Source organism: Porites lutea, chromosome 7 (assembly GCF_958299795.1).
Source record: "Porites lutea chromosome 7, jaPorLute2.1, whole genome shotgun sequence".
Lineage (NCBI taxonomy): Eukaryota > Metazoa > Cnidaria > Anthozoa > Scleractinia > Poritidae > Porites > Porites lutea.
In genome coordinates this window covers 31,128,334-31,151,678 of record NC_133207.1, presented here as the reverse complement: position 1 = coordinate 31,151,678, position 23,345 = coordinate 31,128,334, and the positions used below count along the sequence as shown (strand labels likewise).

The 23,345-nt window shown below is 40.0% G+C and overlaps 1 pseudogene; it reads left to right on the top strand.

Moving 5' to 3' along the window:
• The first annotated feature begins 16,097 nt into the window (after nt 1–16,097).
• On the top strand, nt 16,098–22,030 carry LOC140944781 (uncharacterized; annotated as a pseudogene).
• The last annotated feature ends 1,315 nt before the right edge of the window (nt 22,031–23,345 follow it).

Sequence of the window (23,345 nt, the reverse complement as noted above, 5' to 3'; positions counted from 1 at the left end):
ATATTGAGATAATTTTATTTCTTTGTTTAGGACTCGAATTCCCTTTATATGTTCATCAGCTCTTATTGAGCAAGACAGTAATTCTGCGGCTAAAATGAACAACAAGCCAGACAAAGGGCAGCCTTGTCTTACTCCTCTCTTTAAAGTAAATGACTCGGAGGCGAAGCCGTTGTTTATCATGCAGCTAGAAATGTTTGTGTACAGAGTTTTCACCCAAGTCTTAAAGTCGGGTCCAAATTGAAAGGTATCTAGAGCTTTAAATAGGTACTCCCATTCTAAACTATCGAATGCTTTTTCAAAATCGATGAATAAAGCAATTCCCTCTATGTCCTGGTCAACGGTGAAATTGAGGATGTCGCTTATAAGTCTGATGTTTTCACCGATAAATCTTCCCTCTACGTAACCAGTTTGTGTGTTATTTATAACTGCCGATAGAACCTTTTTTAGTCTGAGAGCTAAAGCTTTAGAGGCAATCTTATAATCCACATTTAAAAGTGAAATAGGTCTCCAATTTTTAAGATACAATAAATTTTTGTTCTTTTTTGGAATAAGACGTATGATGCTTTGTCTTTGAGAAATTGACAGCTCACCTTTATGGAATCCATAATTAAAACTGTTTACCATTATCTTGCCTAATTGACTCCAGAAGAAGCTGTAAAATTCGGCAGTAAAACCGTCATTGCCAGGGGATTTGTTTTTTTGGAAACATTTTAAAGCATTCCAGCACTCATTCTCCGTCAGCAAGCCTTCGCAGTTCTTTCTTTGTTCATCATTCAGCTTTTCTACCTTGTCATTATCGAAGAACACTTTGAATTTAGGATCGTTTATTTGAGGATTTTGCGAGGAATATAAGGATTGATAAAATCTTTTTTGTTCTTTTAGGATTTCCTTTGGGTCCGTGATACTGCTTCCGTTTTCTTGTATAAGGCTGGTAATGCATTTATTTTCATAATTTCGTCTCTCAAGATTAAGAAAATATTTCGAACTTCGTTCGCCGAACTCATGCCAACGGGCCTTGGAGCGCACACATGCTCCTCTTGCCCGGTCGTAGGAAATCTTATCCAATTCGTTCTTAACTTTAATGTATCTCTGGACGGCTTCTGCTGATGGGCAGTTTTCACCCATATTTCCCAGTCTTGAGACTTCCTGTACGAGATCTTTTTCATAATCTTTTTTCATTTTAGCTTTTTGTTTTGAATAACTAATTGTGAACGCCCTTATTTCCATTTTAATCAACTCCCATAAGAGTCCGTGATCTTCAAGATCCTGATACTTGTTTATAAAGTGCGGAATTTTAAACATTAATTTTTCTGCATATTCATCATCTTCTAAGAGGGAGGAATTGAATTTCCAGAATCCAGGACCTCTTGGGTATTTCTCATTAATTAGCAATTCCAACGTCACTAAAGAGTGATCGCAATGTGCAGCGTGCTTGATTTCACATTTCTGCACGGGGGAATTTTGTAATAGTTGACGGGCTATTAGCCAATAATCTAATCTGCATTTTATTTTCAAGTCAGATGTTCGCCAAGTAAATTGTTTCTCTTCTGGATGTAGCGTTCTCCATACGTCGTCTAAATCTAAAATACACATCAGTTGCTCGATCTCGCTGGCGACATTCCTTCTTGACGAAACATCACGTCCTCCTTCTTTATCGGTTTTGGAAAGAGGGCAATTAAAATCGCCACCTACTATAATGTTGTCGTTGGGAAACTGTTCAAGTAAAGATCTGAGTTGTTTAAAAAATATAATTTGTGCGTTATCATTATTGGGTGCGTAAATATTGGCACAAATAAATTTCTGATCATCTATAGAAAACTGCAGGATAAGAATCCTGCCGTTTTCACAACAAATTTCATTTTCTACTAGCACTTTGAGTCGAGGATTAAACAGAATTGCTACTCCTTTGCTGTGTTTACTTCCATGACAGAAGTACACTTTACTATCCCACTCGTTACTCCATAATTTTTCTTGGTCAGTAGAGCTATATGTCTCTTGCAAGAAAATTATTGAGTACTTGTTAACGTGCAGTTGCCGAAAAATAGCTCTTCGTTTTCTTGAACTATTTAAACCCCTAACATTTAACGTAATAAAAGTTAACTTATTCATATTAACGAATAAATATCGATATCTTAATAGTTTCACAATACAGAAGCCTTCTTAAGCTAAAGCCTGGAGAAAACATTACATCACTTACAACATAAAAACGAAAATTACCTTTTATGAAACAAATTAAAGGCATTGCCTGTGAAGTTCTTTTAACTTCAACAATGGGTAGAATGTGAGATTAAAGTTGTTGTTGGTCAGTATCACTCCGACGGCGTTGCTAGGTTAACTCTTTGCCTCTTCCATTTCATGGCGTAGTTTTGCTAGTTCTTCTGTTCCTACGATTCTGTGACGGCCATTGGCATCGACATATTTGAGTATTGCAGGATATGCGATGTAGACTTTCCGGTCGTCTCCGAGTTTCTTCTTTAGAAACTTTCTGTAGGGCACGAGCTCTTGCCTCCGCCGTTGGGTTTTTTTGGCGAAATCCTCACTTATACCGATGGCATTTCCGTTTAACGGGTTATCCTTTAGACGAGCGGCGGCATTCCTTAGTACCTTCATCTTATCCGTGTATCGAAGAAAAGCGACGTGCATTGGTCTGGGACCCTTTTCACCAGCAGAAGGCGTTTTGCTTGGCGTGCGGTGTGCCCTCTCCAGCTCAACATGGCCACATAACGTTTCAAGGCCCATATGCTGCGTAATAAAATCCTGTACAAAAGAGATGCAATCTCCTTTTTCGGCTTTCTCTGGTATATTGTAGAAGACTAAGTCAGCTGTTATGCCAGTGGAAATGTTTCGCATTGATAGATCACAATCAAATGGATTTCGCTCTTGTAAGTATCCGAGAAGAGCACGACTATCTTCATCATCCCTCGCTTGTCTTGTTTTTGTCATTTCTTTGTGCTGACCACTTGACGCATAGCACCTGCTCGTAAATTCCTGCATGGCGGAACTAATGCTAGCGCATGCTGGCATAGACAAAAGCCATTGTGCGCGTTGCGACTCAGCCATTCCACGACCGTGCGTCAAACCACCTGATGACTTTACGCTCCTCATAAGGACTTGTTCAATGACCAGATCTGAAGACAGTCCTGCCCAAAAACGATCGCTCCGACGAATTACATGGAAACCCTTTTTAAAGAGTTCTAAGACGTCTGCATGTTTTGAGTTAAGCTCAAGCATCTGTTGCAAATATATGTATACAGATTTGGCGTATAGATTATGCCCGGCAGCAGCATAAAAAGGAAGCATGTCTCTGAGAGACTGTAGGTGCAGTTCCCAATTCCCCGTACGTTCTGCTTCGATAAACTGACGGAGAAGAGCCACCATGTCCATATATTGCAACCAAAGACGTGCTGTGGGATGGTTCGCTAGTTCCTTCTTTTTTATATCCACTCTTTCTTTGGCTGTGTCTAGCAGGCTGTCTGAATAGATTTCGGCTATTCCGATATCGCCAGCCATTAACCTTTCATACAATTCGACTGCCTTGTGAATTAGATCGGGAACTTCCCTTTGGATTACAACACTGCCGGGCGCTGGAACGTTTTGACTTGGGTCTTTGCCTTTCACTGGCTCTGTTTCTTCAACATTAAGAACATCACTCTCCATTACAACTTTTTCGGGTACTGGAACTGTTTGCCTTGGTTCCCCGCGTTTCACTGGCTCTGTGTCTTCAACATATCGAACATCGCGCTCAACCACAGCTATGTCGGGCACTGGAACTGTTTGCCTTGGGTCGCTGAGTTTCCCTGGCTCTGTGTCTTTAACATTGAGAACATCGCGCTCAACCACAACGCTGTCGGGCACTGGAACTGTTTGACTTCGGTTCCCGCGGTTCACTGGCTCTGTGTCTGCAACATTAAGAACATCGCGCTCAACTACAACGCTGTCGAGTACTGGAACTGTTTGCCTTCGATCTTTCACAAGCTCTCCCTCTTCATAATTCTTGGCAAAACACGCCTTAGGTAGACTTAAATTGAAGGCATCGGCGGTGAGAATTGCATTTAGAGCATTTTCCACTAGTAAATGTCCTCTGAATGCCCTTTGAACAGCTTTGCCGCTGAGCATGTGTCCCACCGTATTTGAAGCATACACACACTCTAAAAGTTCTTCAATACCAGAACCAGACATAATGCTGCCTATGCAACCAAGAAAACTCATTTCTGCGTGGAATCCTCCAAGACGAAGTATTATAGAGTGCAGTTCACTGTCTGGTGGTTCACTCTCTACGATAAGCTGCGCTTTCCACCACAAGGGTTGGTCGAATGTAATAATAGGCGTGGTATGTTGTCTTTTACATTGTGCTTCTACAAATTTAAGCGTTGAATATATACAGCTCATGTTTCTTGGATCCATGTCAATCATTGGTAAGAATGTAACAGAAGATTTTCCGGGATGGCTTCCTTTGCTTATAGTCTGCATTAATCCAGACCAATTTGGCTTGGGGGATCGAATTGGCCAAACTAAACTTCAGAGAAAGTCTAACTTCCAAGTTTTATTGACGTTAGAAAGACATGGCAGTTTCTCATAAACCAAAGGCACTTTGACATCATTAGCCGTCTTGTAATAGTGAATATCAATCTTTCCAATATTTGCTATCTCTGCAGCTGTGGTGGAACACCTCGGTATTGGAGAATCTGGATGCGTGGCCGGAGTAACAGCAGCTATTATCCCCATACCATGAAAAGTGTTCTGTCCGTCCAACGTACAGACATTGTGGTCTACATTATCTGCTACATATTGTACAAAGTGACCAGGGGTTAAACCAAGAATATCTGTGCCTTTTGTTTGCGCCGCACTCATTTCAAATTTCTTAACTTCAGTGTAAGAGGAGCAAAACCCATGACTATTCAAGGAATCAATTAAAAATTTGGATCCATAATGGTGGTGCATTTGGACTGCCAGGCCGATTTGAAGAGGAGCTATCAGGACCCTGGGCCGAGCGGCTTGAATAATGGCTTGCCCTATGGAAGCAATCTTTCGCTCTGCACTCTTTTCGTTAAATATTGTTCTCAGAAACAAATACAACGTTTCAGGTAGAAAAGCGCAGTTTTCATCCAAAGACGAAATCTCTCCAGGTAATGGATAAAAACTTTTAGAGATGTCCTTACTTTTGATGTCCGTTTTTATGAGATCAGCAGCTGCCTTAATCACTCTGATTTTATCGGCTTCAGGGTCAGCATCTCTAGAAGCGTCATAAAAATTTTGCAAGATGGTCGAAGCTGTACTCCTAAATGTTACGACATCAGCCTTACCATTGATACTAGCAATAAAGTTTTTCTTTCATATACCGTGCGCTGTAAGGTTCTTGGTCGTTGAATTCTGCTATCTTATTCATAAGATCGTTCACAGTTAACTGCTCGTCATCGTTTTCCTTAAGATATTTTGCAACCTCCAAGAATGCCTCTTGCCTAGACTTATCAGTTGGCCTGCCTTTCTTTTGTCGTTTGCTTCCGTTAGTTTGATGAGAAAGCGATACTTGCTTCCCCGTCCGAAAATTGGTACTGCAAACTTGGTGATAAATTGCACCTGCTGCAATGAGATCTTGGGAAAAAGATATTCTGCCATGCACTTTCTCAGCCCAACCGTCTCTTCGCTCCTCACAAATTCGGTTTAATGTGGTTTGAAAATCTAATGTTCTAACAGGAAAAACATCATGTCCTCTTTTGTTTCCCGTAAGTTTAGCAGGCTGGCTGCAAAATAAACATCGTTCACCAAAATCAAATGTTGGTTCACTGGAACGCAGGGTACGACTTGCACTAGAGGATGTTTCTTCATCAGCCGTATGTTTCTTTATGTAGGAACGAATAACCTTTACATGACAGTATTTCTGCCTGCATTTTTCATGTACACGCTGTCCTGCAAAAGTTTGGAGTGTGTCGCCACGTAGTTTACTTGCATTGTTGATGCCATCGCTTCCTTTTTGCCTAAGTTCCACTGTTTCGAGGCCATTGGTTGATAATTCCTTGCAAATTACACAATACTCCATCGTGTGATGTTAACCGGACGATAAACCACATCTTTAACCATCTATACTTTACCTTCACACGACATTTTTCACTAAAGTACCACTCTGGACGTCCAACAATGCGTTTCTACCAATACTCGTCTAAATAAATGTCTTGTGAAGCGAAGAACTTTGTTAGTTTGAAGGCAAGAGAATCGTCCAGAGCAGTTTTACGGAGCAAGAATTTTCCAAACCAAACAATCGAGAGTCTTTAGAGTCACTGATACACATATATACTTATTGATAGAGAACTAATTCAAGGAAAACTGTTGTTTTCCAGTTCTCGAAATAAAATTTCTTCGATGTGATCAAAAAGTTGTTCAAATCTTTACATTTAAACACGTGCACGCATTTTGTCTTCCAATTACGCCTATTGTTTTTAGCTGTTTGCTGTAAAAATTTACGCATATATTTTGAATAAATTGCGCGGCAGCCATTTTGAATTTAGAAAAAGAATTCAATCATAAAACTGTAATTTCATCATTTTATCCTTCGAAACGTTTGGTAGACTTTTGACATGTTATTTATAGGCATCAGTATAATAACTTCCGGCAAAAATATATTCTGTTGCAATTACTTCAAGGTTCGGTCTTTTTTTCTCGTAGAATGACTAGACTAAAATTGATACATATTCTAAGGTACAGTTCACAATGGCATTTTATACACAAGGTATCCTATATTGTACGTACATCTACATTGGTACTGTGCAAGTTCATATTGCTTTGCCGAAATTTTACATATAAACAGCGTCAGGGCTCCTGACAGCATTACGAACAACAAGTAACGGTAGGAATGTTTCAGGCTCAAACATAAAAGTAGCCAGTGTTAGTTCATCACTGGCCACAAAATAAGTCATTCTTATGATATTAAACAAAAAGAGTGTATTCCCCGGGGGGTACTCCTGGGAATTCTTGGTGGGGGGGTGCCTGCCGATTCTCCAAATCCTGACCCGATTTCAGACCAAAAAATGTACCTTTCCGCACCCGTTTTCAGACCAGACCTCTAAAATCCCTACCCGTTTTCAGACCTGGCCTTTAGGCAGAAATTTTGTTATCATTACTTAGATTAGAGCGCAAAAAATTCATCTCATCCATTTCGAATTCGCATATTTCTCTTTCTTTCTTACTCATTCGGAATTGAAACGATAAATACGTTCATACTTTTCCGTAGTTCCCTCAAAAACCATACCCAATTCCAGACCAAAATGGGTAATGTATCTTCAGGCCAAAATGGAGCAAAAACCCTACCGGATGGGGCGGCACATACCGATATAGCTTATATAAGGGAGTACCCCCCCCCCCCCGGGAAAATGTCACGAACGTAGCCTGAATTTCAGACGTTTATACTGAGGGAGTAAAAACGACTCGAAGTTAGGCTATCACGAAGGCATGATTTGTGAGTCGTGGATCAGCGACACTGCTCGAGTAAGATTCATAAGTTTGCAACAAAACTGATACAGATATTTCGAAAAAGGTTGTCGGAAAAAGTGCAAGCGACAATCCCGAAAAGAATTTTGGCCGGTTTTGAGTTCACTGTTCTTCAAAGAAATTTGAGAGAATGGCACCAGAGGCCATGGATATATGTTTGCAAGTGCTAAAGGAAGGTAACAAAAGTAGGTTCGACAGCTCCAATGTCAGGAACAGTGATTGATCGTATCCCATATTATCTTTCGGGATTGTCGCCTGCACATTTTTCCGACAACCTTTCTAGAAATAGCTGTATCCAATTGACTCCTGGTAAATCGTACCTTCTGATCTGGCTCTGTACTATAAACTCTGCCGGTTACAGTGGAACCTTGATATAAGGAAGGGCCAAGGACCAAGTTATCTCACGGTTCTTTTCCATATATTTTACTGTTACTGCGGTAAAGAAAATCTTTCGCTATGCAGAGGACTTCGTTATATAGAGGTTCCACTGTTTTTTTTTTTATTTTTGGTCTTCTTTAGGAGTCAAACGAATCCTAAACCACGCCCTGAGTGGTCCCCTTTTTTCCGACGGGCACCCTCCTCGGGAGTCCAGCCCTTCCGGGGTCCATTACCCATCCTTCCTTCAAAAAATGTCACGATCCTCTGGGTTTTCATGACACTTTTTCCCCGGAAATGAAGAAAAAGGGGATGAAATGCAAACGAAGAGGGAAGGAGAGAAAGAGGAAGGTAAAAGTCGAGGGGGCAATGACTCTTTTTAATCTCGAAATTTGCCTTTTGCTTATATATTGGTGAAAGCATTAGACGAAGATAGGTCAGCTAGCGTTTTTTATAATCTCCTTCGCAGTCGTTTTTAGGCTCGTTGCGTGACGAGCCTAGCGTTTTAGTGGATAAATGAGGGTTTAGTGTAATAGTGAGTTTTGATCACAAATATAGGGAGAATGACAAGAGCGGGAAAAAATTCACTTTGAGTCAGTAAGTTAGTAAGTCATTCAGGTGTATAGGCTGCGCTAAGCGATGCCTCTATGTGGAAAATAATGGCGTTCCGTCCTTTACATCGTAAGTGTTATCACAATCTCTACTATACTCCTGGTCAACTTTAAATTAGCCTGCGAGTAAGCTCTCCTTTTGGGGGAAAGCCAGATACTAAGTGCCGGACACTCACGATGAAGACGATGAACATGGAAAACCAAAAGTGACGAGAATTTATGCAAAAGAAAGAAAGAAATGATTGCTACAGCTGGACAAAAAAGAAAATTGCTTGTTTATCCACGAACCTAAGAGTTCATATGAACTCGTTTAAACGTGTCCGTGCCTTCCAGATCGAATTGGAATTTGCAAGTGTTGGTTTTTTGAGGAGAGGGGAAAACCGGAGTACCCGGAGAAAAACCTCTCGAAGCAAGGGAGAGAACCAACAACAAACTCAACCTACATAAGGCGTCGACGCCGGGAGTTGAACCCGGGCCACATTGGTGGGAGGCGAGCGCTTTCACCACTGCGCCATCCCTTGCTCCCCAAGTAGGCTTTTGTACATTATGCTTTTGCTTCCCCACTAAAATGCTCCACCTTAGTGCTCCATTTTTCCCACTAAAATGCTCGGTCTCCCCAAAAAAGTCACTAAAACGTGCTAAAATGCTCGGACAATGCTCATTATACAAACGGTTTTTTTAATTAATTTCAAAGTTTACACTTACAAAAACGTGCAAGTGTTGCAAGTAACAACAACAACGTGTACAAGTTCATAAATACAGCCAAAAAAACAGCTGTATTAGGTTTTTTGTGAATTTTGAGTTTTAGTCTTCATTTTCTTTAAAAACGCAGGAGCTCGTAGGGCATGGGCTCCTGAAAAAAGTTAATTTCTATTTTATTTTCTCGGAAAATTAATTTTCTGGAGAAAATGCCACTAAAATGCTCAATAATGCTCCATGCTTTTGCCTCACTAAAATGCTCGAAAAAATGCTAGCATAATGTACAAAAGCCTATCCCCAAGGACAAGAAATTAAAGAATCAGATGAGTTCATTTACTTGGGTGGTGGTCTGACACGGACCTAAAAATCAGACTCTCAAAAGCTAGGGGTGCATTATGTCAGATTAAACAACTGTTGCTCTATTAGCAAACCTGAAGCTGTATAAAACACTGGCACAGTGGAACCTTTAGTCAGATCTATTCAGGGAATACCCTTGGGACCAGGGGCTAAGGCAAGAGACCCTGAATGGAGACTGCAATGAGTGTTAAAAATTAACCAACACATAAAATATTTTTCTTTCATTCTACCTCGGAGCTGCAGTCATTACTTCATGCGGCTAGATAACGTTTAAAAAATCAAATTATCTCTGCGATGCCTACAACTGGGCATTAGTGATGACCTGTTCCTGTCACAGGTCGAAATGACTGTGCTTTAATATACCACATCCACTTTCTTGTTTTTTTGTTGTTTTTTTTTTCTTCACTTTTTTCGCTAACGTACATCTAGGGTTTCAATTAATTTTTTTTTCACGGGTAAAATAAGTTTTTTAACAGCATTGCAAATGAGACTGTAATTGTAGGTAACAACAGGGCGGTACCTTGCATGGGTCTAGGGTCCCGTTTGCACTTGCCCCTTTGGGGATCTGCAATTGTTTTTTAATCATTCTTGTAATTATAATTAATTATTTTTATTTTTATTAAAAGAGATTTCTTAAGACATAAAACGGTAAAAACGAACGATAAAATCCGACGTTTCGGAGTAGTCATGCCTCCATTATCAAGGAAAAATGTTTTTGATCATGCAAATTACAGCATTTAAAGCGATGTGGCGCGAAAATTAACATAACAGGGTGCGAAGATTATGAAAATACTTTCGCACGAATAGAGTCTGATTGCACGTTGAGATTTGGCTTTAAGGTTCTTATAAAAAGCATTTCGTACACTAAACAGTCAAATTTGTTCCTGCATTTCTTAAGCGCTTCGAAACGTTTCAGCAGGACCTGAGGGATCGTCCCGTGCACGTTCTTGCAATGTTTGGCAATGGCGAAGGACTGTTGTTTAGGTCCGGTTACACGATTGTGTAAATGTCCGCGTGTGTAACCTACATAGCCTGCATCACACAGGTCACATTAGAAGTTATAAACTACACACTGTTCATTTACGATCGGTGGCTTTGCTTCTTTCACATTCTGTTCTTGTTCAATTTTCCGGCTGGCAAATCAAATTAAATGATTGCGTTTTTTTGTTTTTTGGCGTTTATTTCAACTCTCATAAAATGGCAAATATAGATGAATTTCCCTACGGAGTCTTGGGGCCGCATGCAAGTTCGAACTCAGAGAAGAAATTGAATTCATTTGGTTCTTGTGTTTACGTCCTCCAAACAACGTCATGTTCGCACAGGTTTTAAAGAAAAGCGCGCTGCACATGCAAAATTTGTTGTTTTTCATTTACTTATTGGGCTCGTTTCGATTGATGTTCTCATTGCCGTCGCCGTTACCGTCGCCTTCGTCGTTGCTCCCAGGATTTATCGATGTGCGTAAACGGTTAGGAATCCCGAAACGTTTTGATAAAAACGCCTTCCATCTTTTCACTAGATATATATCTAACCGTAGTTTTGATAACGTTATCGCCAAGTAGACCAAACAGTTTGTTTCGGCCAAAAACTACAAAGTAGCTATTATAAAAACTAAGAGTGCAGCCATTGCTTTTTTCTCTTCTCCTCCTTTCCTTCTCCTCGCTCTTTCTCTTTTTCCTTTCCTTTTCCTTTGTTACTGTGATTTTGGAGCTCCGCGGGCTTAAGAAACCTGCCTTTTGACGCCTTTTTCACTCAAATGACTGCAAGTTTCGTTAGGCTGGTTTTCAAAAAATAGGCTAGATCAGTGCTATTCAAGATTAGGTAAATTAATGAATTACTTCGTTTCTCTGGAAACCGACGTTTGGGTGGAGCCGGGGGAAAAAGTGCGTTGTTTTAGAAAAAATATATATTTCAAAGAAACAAACAGATTTGAATAAATTGAGGCAAACTGTGCTCTCATCTTTAGATATTTTTCTTTTCTTTTAGAACTAACTTTTTATTTTTTATTATTTTCATTTATTTTTGTTCCCGACTTTTTCAGGTACGCACGTGCGTACCGTGCGTACAGTTAACTAAACCCCTGTTAATCATATGTCTTCTTGTTCTTCTTTCATGATTGCAGTTTTGCCCCAATTAGGACTGCAAAACAGTCGGTTTTTTTCTCAAAATCTGTAAAGAAATCGGTAAAGCGTGGCGTAAGAGTCTTACGCGCGCGAAGCTCGCGAGCCTCACCCACCCGTAGGGCTCTCATTCTCTCTTTTTTCATCCTCGACTATGTGAACGTTTTTCCGAGAGCAAATTTTGTGTCCCCTAAATAGAGGTGTCCCAAAGGAGAGGTTGCACTGTTGTGTTAGATTTGCTTTTGGGGCGTGAAACATGGAAAATGATCAAGGGGGCTGACAGAGCAGTGGACATGTTTTGTAACCTGAGTGTTTACGAAGAATGATCCTTCAAATCGCCAGAGGCAGGCTCACCACCCAAGTCAGAACTGAAGACTAATTTTCCTATACATAATTTCCCGTGGGCCTGTCTTGCCACTGCATAACATAATGTAGGCCCCCTTCGAGTCTGCACATGAAATAAGATGACCCGCCCTCAACCACAGAAACAGTTTTAATACAACTTAAATAAAACTCACCGAACTATTTAAAGCAAATAGCGAGTAGCCCTCCTCCCAGATTTAGTAGTTGTCACTGTGATCTGAATATCATCCCCTTCCTCATCATCATCCTCTGAACTCGAGCAAATCTCGGTAACGACACAGTCTGTTTGAATGCTTTCATCATCAGAAGATAAGTATTCCTCTTCATTTTCACTACTGCAGAGTGGACTTCCCTCTTCTTATGTAAAGCCTTGTATCATTCTGTTGTTGAATAATGTGCCTTTGCACCTCCATTAGCTTTGCATGCTTGTTTGATGCAGTGCGAAGCCCGTGATGCTTCAAGTATTTATCGACAACGGCTATTGTCTGCTTACTAAGGGAGCCATCTTTAAACGTTGCATTCCAATCATACTCTTGGTATGTCTTGCTTACCTCAGCTGACTTTTTAGTCAGTCTTTCCTTCTTTCTTTTGTCTTTCTTAAGATCGAGTAATGTCAAATGCTCCAGATAGTCTTTCACGCATCCCTCAGCCCGGCACAACAAATTCTCTTGAGAATTTCGAGATACTGGTGGGATCATCAATGGAGCACCTCCCTGATGTGTATTCTGCTTTCAGCTGTACCCTTGGCATGTAATCATCGACAAGCCTGTTGTTTGCTGGGTTTTTAGACAAAGGAAGGTAATGATGCCCATCATTTTCGTTGTCAGGAATTGGCCTCGCAACATGTTCAATCTCCTCACAGCATTGTTCTCTTGTGCTGCTGCAGAAGTCGCAGAGTGCCGTACCACTCAGTTCACCATTTTCTTTACAAGCTCCTTTTAAATATTCAAGGAACATCTCTCCAATGATGCAGTGGCTATCCATAAATGAATATATCTTCTTAAAGTAGTGGTATCCAGGAACAGAATGTTTTGCAGCATCTGTTTTAGCATTTGCATACTTCATAAGATACGATTTGTTGAAAAAGAACTGACAATTTGATGCTGTAGTTGTATAGCACTTTAAGTGGTCTTGAGTAATACTGAGTAATACATGAAGCGTATTTTTCCAATGTGAAAGGACTGCCATACCTCATGTTATGTTGGTTTGTTATGCCATCATTTTGATAATAAATAATATTTGACTTGCTGTTGATTCCTTCAGTACTGTTTCTTTTTTGTGGAACGGAAACTAAAATGCACAAAAATACATGGCCCCTCAGAAATGGTTGCACAATTTTATGCAGCCTCCCATTTTCAGGTGCACAAAAAGGTATGACCCCCACCCCATTTGCACTAGCCCAACCCCCCGGGGGGGGGGTACTGCCATATATAGGCTGTATAGGTATTTGCCGCTGTGAAGGGTATGGTTTTCAAGCAGTCTACTCTGGGATAGGGTATATAAATCAGAGAGTTTGGGTCTAGAATAGGGTATTATTTTCCATTTAAACTGATCAATTGGCTGAAGATTTTAGTCTAGACTAGGGAAACCGGGAATTGCCACACAAGAATATAAAAAAATCAAATCGGTTTTGTTTTGGACTGTGCTAGTGACCTCAGTTGTTTCTGGAAAACAACTACTCTAGGATAGGGGGTATTTGGGGAGTTTAGTCTAGTATAGGGTAGCAAAATTCACTTGAACTAGCTCTGGTATTGGCTAAGGGTTCCAGGGTCCCAGCGGAACTTCCCCACCCAAAAAGTCCTAAAGTACCCCCCCCCCCCCCCCCCCCACGGGCCCAACTCCCCCATCTAATAAATGAGCGGTCCCTAAACGAGAAAAACCTTTTCGTGGAATGCTTTAACAGAGTCCCTGTCCCTAAGGTTGAAGTCATTTAAAAGTCTAGGTTAGGGATAGGGAATCTGTTAGAGCATTATACAACAATGTTTACTTCGTTGTGACCTTCCAGTCTGCAGTCTGCGTTTGTCGCATACCAAGTTATCGATGAAAAATTTGGCAAAGATAAATCAATCAACTTTGAAACATATTCAAACATCCAAAATACAGTGAAAACTCTGTTGAGCGGACCTCCAATTAAGCGGACGCTAAGCCTGGACGTGGACACTAATAAAAAAATTGCATTTGGCTAAATATAGCGGACAATAGTAAATCAATACATTTAGTTGTAGTTGTTTGACTGGTCAGTATAAAATATGGACTGCGGACTGCGGACCACGGACTGCGGACTGGGTATAAAATACGGACTAGGTATAAAATGCGGACTCCGGCCGGACTGAGTATAAAACACGGACTGGGTATAAAACGCGGACTACGGACTACGTAAATAAAAACAGCTTTAGAAAGGTAAAAGTGAGAGAAATGGAAAGCGGACAAGCAAAAACAGTATTCCCAGCTTTAACATTCCCTTGGCTGTTCACGTAGTCTACTCTTCTCACGGAGAAGGAAGGTTATGCCGGTACTCAAGGCAAATGAAATTTTACTCTGAATTTTATAAAAAGAAGGAGTTTGAAGAGATTTCAATTTGCAGTTTTAAACCAATAAGAAGCACCGAATTAAAAAAATAGTAGTCACATCAGTTAAATCCTTATCGGATGCCACAATTGCTCATGAGGACTGAATGAAGAACTCAGACGAGAAGGTCAATGTAGGGCATTCCGCAATGCACAAAAGCGGTATTTAGGGGGGAGGGCAAGGGGGGAGGGATTACTCACATACGCGAATAATAACCGAAATGAGTCATCCAACGTTATATTCCAAGCGATGATTATGATGACATGATTTACACCCTGCTCCTGATCCCCGGAGGGGGGTACTATAAGGTGTACTACTGGAAATTCTTAGTGGGGGGTGGTGCCCTGTTCTCCGAATCCTGACCTTATTGCAGACCAAAAAATGTCATTTTCCACACCCATTTTCAGACCAGATCTCTAAAATCCATACCCATTTTCGGACCTGGCCTAATTTAGCCTGTTCCAGGTCTCAGATAGTTGGGGAGACTTCCCAGTTTTTTCCCGTTTTATTTTCGTGTTCGCGCTTTCTCAATTCAGAGGACCCAACTATCTCGGAGCCTGGAACAGGTTAGGTCTAATTAGGTAGAAATTATGTCATCATTACCAAGTTAGAGCGGAATTGGAAACAAAAAAATGCTCCAAATGCATTTCGAATTCGCACATTTCTATTTCGTTCTTATTCATTTGGAATTGAAACGATAAATACGGCCATTCATGTACGCTCCCGTAGTTCCCTCGAAAACCATACCCGATTCCAGACCAAAATGGGCAAAGTGTTTTTAGACCAAAAAGGCCCAAAACCCCTACCCTTCCCTTATATAAGGGAGTACCCCCCCTGATCCTGACCCTTTTCATGATTGTTAGAGATCGAGACAAGCTCTAAAAATAGGTGAAGAAAATAGGATTTTGATCCGGCTCATGATTCAGAGAACCGGGCGGCACACCTCCATCAAGAATTTATAGGAGTATTTACAACTTTAACTCACGTGTCTTGCTATTTAATTAGCGGTCTTTTGATCTTATTTTTCCTTACCTAGAAACAATTAGCACCGTTTTTACCAAAGTAGTCCGTAGTCCGTGTTTTATACCCAGTCCGCAGTCCGCAGTCCTCGTTTTATACCTAGTCCATGTTTTATACCCAGTCCATATTTTCCAGTTCGCGTTTTAATATACCTAGTCCGTATGTTATACCCAGTCCGCAGTCCGTAGTCCGCAGTCCGCAGTTTATATTTTATACTGAGGTTGTTTGACCGATATCCGGCCGTATGATTGTCATCCGCGATCAAAGTTCACCTAAAATTCTTGCACAAAGTACCAGAGCAAAGTACAGCACAGCTTCACAAGTTTATCACAGTAGTACAGAGCAACCGTTGAATCAGCAACCTCGTTCCTAGATGTTAATCGTTAACAAACTTTGCGCAATGTTTAGAAACTTCTATCAAGCGGACACTTGGGAAGGTCCCGAAGATGTGATGTTTCACTCTGAGCTCTCGTGTATGATACGCGTCAGTTGAAATCACACCCATTCACCACGCCTCTGCTGGACGACTGCCAAGCAAAGCTCAAGCCAAATCATAAAATGGAGGCTTTTACATGGTGTAAGGAATTATGGACGCCTAAAACCTTCAACAGGTTCAGTTTTGCAGTGAATGTTCTTTGGATCGCAGTTGGGATAGTATTGTTTGGAGTGTTTCTGGACATGGAAATCAACGAATCGAGGTTTGACTTCCGCTGTGACGTGAACAAGAATGCTAAAGTCGACAAGGACTTCGTTAGACAGAAGTGTTTTGTGGAATACGAAAAGCTACACAACAAGCTGTCTGTTCCTCTTTACAGTTTTGTGATTGTTAACTTCTCTCTTCCCTTTATTGTTTGTGTGATATATTCAATACTTGCAAAACCAAGAGTAAATAAACTTGAAAATGCAGAAAGCAGAAATACAGATATTGAAGGACAAGATCATCAAGCCAGCACAACTCAAAGAAAACTCTTCATGCAGTACTGTTGTCAACTTGCCACTAGGTTTTGTCTCGGGATCGTTTTTATCCTCCTTTTATTATATGAAGTATTTTATCCCCGTGAATTTCCGTCAAACTTTGAGTGTAACTTGATGAGAGAAGAGAATCAAACCGCAGCGAATGCAACTGGGAACTCAAAAACTCCATCTTATGAATGCATTAACCAGCGAGCTCATAAGAAAACCTCTTGGATGTATGCCGTAAGTGGGGCGAATGGAATCCTTGCAGCTTTTCTTTTGATTGAGTTTTTCATTATTTTTTCGCGTGCAAGAAAAGAGGGTCTCAATGGGGTTAACCGATAGGCGTAAAACGGCCAAAAATTTAGTCGATAGCCGTAAAAATTGAAAAATTTTAACCGTTAGCCGTAAATAGGGTAAAAAAAGAGTTAACCGTAAAAGAAATTGTTACCTAGATTTGCTACTTTTAAGGAAGGTGATAAACTCACTTATGGTTGCGTTTTTTATTTCCCGACTGGTGTGACTCCGTACGCACGTTAGGCGAAGCGCCTTCTAGATGTGAACCAAGACTTAGGCTCCTTTTCCGGCGCTCTCTAGTGGAACTAGTTTTTTCTATAGCGAAAGTGTGGCTTCTTGCTGGGGATTAACATTTGCAATTTCTGGAGGTCGTGCCCTCGAAACACTAGTGAAACAACACGCAGAGACGTCACTGTTTGTAAAACACGTTGACGATAAACAACATTTCCTTGTTTTTCTCTGACGCTACGGTAGACATTATGCCTAGTCCCTGTGGAGAACTCGCTCGGACCACGTGACCCGAAACGCATTAGCCGTGCGGAATAATGCGGCCTACGGACAAGGCAACGGCAGACAGTCGTTCCGTACAGTCCTTCGCTATCATTAAAAACACTGGACACGGGAATTTTGTTATCGGCCGTTTTCACAACAGGAGCTAGAAATGGATCATCCGTCTGAGACTAGCCTGTGTACAGTCGCGTCCTCCCCACAGACACCCCTTCTCCGATTTTTTCTGGGGGGTGGGTGCGGCTGTACACAGGCTATCTGGAACGGATAATCCTGTCTTCAAAAGTCAGGCGGATTGTTCATTCAAAGTTAAAACTATTCCATTTTCAAATTAAGACGTATTGACTATCTGACGCGAATCATCAAACGGATAACCCGTCTCACACGAATAATCCTTCTCTGGGGGAGGGCCATTCTGTTATAATGAATGTCGCGCCCCGCCCTTGAGTTGGGCGTTTGCGTGTCTGCTTTTGCTTTTTCACAAAAATTATTTTTAAATTGACTATTGACATTTCTATGTGTAAAATAATATTAGAAGTGGAATACTTTATAAAGAGTGTGATCTATCAAATGTTAAAATTTTTCAAAAGAATAGCTTATTAATTTTTTTATCCCGAGATGATCCGAAGACCTTTATTTTGATTTAGATACAAAAAAAGTACGGATTAATTAATATTTAACTTTTTGAAAAAAAAAGAAGTTACTTTATAACTTTCACGTTAACCGTAACTGAAAAAAATTAACCGATAGCCGTAAAAGAGCTCAAATTTTAGCCGATAACCGTAAAAGCCACCACCCCATTGAGACCCTCAGAAAAGGGGGAAAACAGTTCATGGATGACTCACAGTTTTATACTGATCATCTTAAATCGAATTATGATCCCCAAAATTCACATCAAGAAATACCTCTGTTGACTGTACCACAACAAGAATTGCAAGATACACAAGGGGAAGGAAATCACGAAACATTGAAACAATTACAACGCGAACATTTAACTCAGCTGCAAACTTGTTTTAAGTGCATGAAGGAAAGTGTCTTAAAAAACACCGAGCGACTTAGAGACCTCTCGTCACCCTTCAAACCAAACCCGGGTGAAGGCAATAAACCTAAAGATCTTGAACTCGACCAAATTTACACTAATTTAATTTTTCATTCTGAAAGAGCCGATTATAACTTTCCAGAAAGCAGGCGAGAACAGTTAAAAGTGTACCCCAAACCAGAGGCAAATTTAGTTCCAAAAAGACCCGGAGACATTGTTAATGATCTCCACAAGAGTATTCTTATCGTTGGTCGCCCTGGAATCGGCAAGACATTGTTTTGCACGAAGTTTATGCGCGATTGGGCAAGCGACCGCTTATTCGATGAAGCAAAAAATTCAGAATTACGATTTGACGTTGCTTTCCTCGTTAAATTTAGGAGACTGAACTCTACTGCAGAGCTTAACCTTAGAGAGCTTTTCGATAAATCAGAATTTTCAACACATGTGAATGATGTGGTACTATGGAACTACATTTGCGAAAACCCAAGCAAAGTACTTTTTATTTTCGATGGAATTGACGAATACTCTGCAAGGAAAAAGATAGAAGAAGATGACTCTATTTACAAAAACACTGTGGAAGATAAAATGCCTTTACATGCATTGTACACAAAGATTATGTCGGGAAAACTTCTTGAAGGAGCCACTGTTTTAACGACTACAAGACCTACTGCTGTATCGTACGTAAGAGATGTTAAATTCAGCAGGGTAGTTGAAATTCTTGGATTTTCATCAGGGCAAGTGAAAAACTATGTGGAGAAGTTCTCTGAAGATGACAAATATGAAGGAGAAACGATATGGAAACATATCAGCAACAACCTTAACCTCTTTTCGTTGTGCTATATACCTGTCAACTGTTTTATCATTTGTTCGTGCCTGCTACACTTGCTACGGAACGTATCTTCCAATTCTACTCATGCTTTAACTAGCCTACCAACCAAGCTAACCGATATATACAGCTTCGCTGTAAAGCTTTTTTTCTGCAAGCATAATAACAGATACCGCAATAAAACTGCAGAAACTGTTGTTCAGGACGAAATATTTAAAAAATTAGATGAGCTGGCCGAAGACGTAAAAGAGGATTTTAAGAAACTGGGAACAATCGCTTTCAAAGGAATTAAAGAAGGAAGATTAACCTTTGAATCTGACGAAGTTACAAACCTAGAGGATTGTGGCCTACTTCATCGCTTACCTGATTTGAAACCAGAGGCGAAGCGACCATTCGAAAAACCCAAAGCTCAATACTGTTTCCAACATCTGACCATTCAAGAGTTTCTCGCCGCAAAGCATGTGACAGACAACATGGAAGAAGCCGAATTGCGAGAATTTGTTACAAGTCACATCACGGACGTTGCATGGCAAGTGGTGTTGCAGTTTGTGGCTGGGCTTCTCAGTGAACGAGAAGAACCACTGACCGATATTTTTACTAACCTTCTGCCAGTGTCGACATATGAGCTAGAGGACCAGGAACTGGAGCCAAGCAAAGTAACCTGTTGGCCACGTTGGAAAGATGCACATTTAGCATTAACGTTATGTCACTGTTTATATGAGATCGATGCACATGATTCAGCCGTGCAAAACAAAATAAGAGAGATTGGTTTTAATGCTGTAATGTTTGAGTACTACTGTCAACTAGAAGCTGTTGATTGTACTGCAATAGCCAATTTTCTTAAAATGCATAACGAAATTTTAATGGTTAACTTGAGTGATAACAAGATTGACTGCCTGGGTTGTGAAGAAATAAGCGAGTTTTTAGCCTCTTCTACTAGTGTCAGTGATGTTAACTGCAAACTTACCAGCTTAAACCTCAATCATAATAATGTCGCCAATGAAGGAGTAAAGTATTTGGCTGAAGCTTTGAAGGATAGTAATTGCAAACTAAACAGCTTAAACCTCGGTGCTAACAAATTTACCGATGAAGGATTAAAGTATTTGGCTGAAGCTTTGAAGGATAGCAATTGCAAAGTAAAGAGCTTAGACCTCGCCGGTAACGAATTTACCGACGAAGGAGTAAAGTATTTGGCTGAAGCTTTGAAGGATAGTAATTGTAAACTAAACAGCTTAAAACTCGGCTGTTACGAATTTACCGATGAAGGAGTAAAGTATTTGGCTGAAGCTTTGAAGGATAGTAATTGCCAACTAAACAGCTTAGAAATTTGGGGAAATATACCCGATGAAGGAGCAGAGTATTTGGCTGAAGCTTTAAAGCACAGAAATTGCAAAATAAAAAGCTTAGACCTCTGCGGTAACAAATGTACCGATGAAAGAGCAAAGTATTTGGCTGAAGCTTTGAAGGATAGTGCTTGCAAACTAAACAGCTTACACCTCGGCTGTACCGAATTTACCGATGAAGGAGTAAAGTATTTGGCTGAAGCTCTGAAGGATAGTAATTGCACACTAAACAGCTTAAACCTCTGGCGAAACAATATAACCGATGAAGGAGCAGAGTATTTGGCTGAAGCTTTAAAGCACAGTAATTGCAAACTAAACAGCTTACACCTCGGCGTTAACAATTTTACCGATGAAGGAGTGAAGCATTTAGCTGAAGCCTTGAAGGATAGTAGTTGCAAACTAAACAGATTATACCTTGGCGTTAACGAATCTACTGACAAAGGAGTAAAGTATTTGGCTGAAGCTTTGAAGGATAGTAATTGCACACTAAACAGCTTAGACCTCTGGCAAAACAAAATAACCGATGAAGGAGCAGAGTATTTGGCTGAAGCTTTAAAGCACAGTAATTGCAAACTAAACAGCTTAAACCTCGGCTGTAACGAATTTACCGATGAAGGAGCAGAGTACTTGGCTAAAGCTTTGAACGATAGTAATTGCAAACTAAAGAGCTTAACCCTCGTCGGTAACGATTTTACTGATGAAGGAGCAGAGTATTTGGCTGAAGCTTTGAAGGATAGTAATTGCAAACTAAACACTCAGCTTATACCTCAACGGTAATAAATTTACCGACGAAGGAGCAGAGTATTTGGCTGAAGCGTTGGAGGATAGTAATTGCACACTAAACAGCTTACACCTTGGGCAAAATAATGTAACGGATGAAGGAGCAGAGTATTTGGCTGAAGCTTTAAAGCACAGTAATTGCAAATTAAACAGCTTAGACCTCACAAATAGCAAATCCCGGGGGGTGGACTCCGCCCAAATTAACCGATGAAGGAGTAAAGCGTTTGGATGAAGCTTTAAAGCACAGTAATTGCATACTTAAAACAGATTAAACCTCGCCCATAACAAATTAACCGATGAAGGAGCAAAGTGTTTGGTTGAAGCTTGAAGGATGGTAACTGTAAATTAAACAGCTTACGTAATAAAACCTCACCTGTAACAAATTAACCGATGAAGGGGTAATGTATTTGGCTGACACTTTGAAGGAAAGTCACTGCAAACTAAACAACTTTTACCTCTTTGGTAACCTCAAGGGAAATTGTGTATGATGAAGTTCTGGCGCTACGTTTATAAAAGTGAAATGGTCTTATAAGAGTGAGGAGGTATATGAGGGCAACCAATTCTTGGTTTTAAGGCCTCTTTGACTTTTAAATTTTAAAATAAGTGGACAGAGTTGTGTTCGCAAAGAGCAAAAGCTCGCATTCAAACAGTTTCACTTTAAAGCAGCGAGACAGAAGTAGATTAGTGCAATAATAGGAGAATCAGCATGCAAGAGTAACTGTAGTAACGTTTTTGTTTTTGTTTTTTTTACTTTCTGCCGAATTGCTGATTGGGAACCCTTTGTTTTGGGGTATGGTAATGCATGATAATGAGTTTAAAACAAAGGCAAATAAAATTTAAACCAAGGATAAGTAGTTTTTTTTTTAGTTTTATATAGATATATATATTTTTTTATTTTATTTATTTATTTATTAATTTTTTCCAGGGCCCTCATTGATAGCAGCATTTTATGCTGAAGAGATAACCCTGGCTAAATAACATTTATTATTATTTATAAAATTGAACCACAACACTGATAAATCTTTCACTTACTTCTGGTACGTCTTTGAAAAAAAGATTTGCATATTAGTATAGCTAATAGCATGATTAGTAGTGATATTTGGAATAAATACCACGAGTGATATTTCAAAATTGTTATACGTAATTTCACAAGCCGTTAGGCGAGTGAAATTTGAGACAATTTTGAAAAATCACTCGTGGTATTTATCCCAAATATCACGTACAAATCATGCTATCATTTGTTTATACTACTACTAGCAAAAGGTTTGTAATTTTCACATGTAGGTATTTCAAATTTAAGCTAAAATACCACTGTTCTAAGCCAATCAAATTGCAGAAATTTCCCATGCAGTAGTATAAATTGCTGTAAATTAGACAGGAGACTTTCATAAAGTTTTACTGTAAAAATGGATCTGTACATACTCAACGAATAGCATGAATGTTACATTAAATACAATTAGATTTTATGGATTGGAGTGATACTGGATTAAGAGTGAGGCAATTAAGTCACCTCTGGGGAGGAGGTGGGAGGGAAGAGTTGGCCATATCCTCATACTACGTCATGTTGTGGTTGACATTCTTGCGTTCATCGCCTTTTAAGATAAAATACAGTGACTGTGTGTCTTTCACCAGTTATGGTCTAGAGGTTCTCTACTTTCCTCGTTGACCACGATGTTTGTATAAATCTGCCTTCCTCTTGCCCGAATAAGATTTACAGCCTCAGAAATCAAGGCCGATAAATTTGCACAAAATAAGAACATAGGTCCAACTATGAAATGGAATACATTTGCTACAGAAAGGCTGACATTGCCAACACACTTTATAAAGAGAGTCTTAATGGGTAGTAGTATTTACGGCTAATGGTTCAATAATTTTTATCCCGGCTTTACAGTTAACAGAGATCTGAAGAAAAATCTATCGTTTTGAAAAATTTTAAAAGTGTATTATCACTTTAGGCCTTAAGAAACTTTTCAGGATGGAAAACGAAGGTTGCGGGAGCCCTCAGCC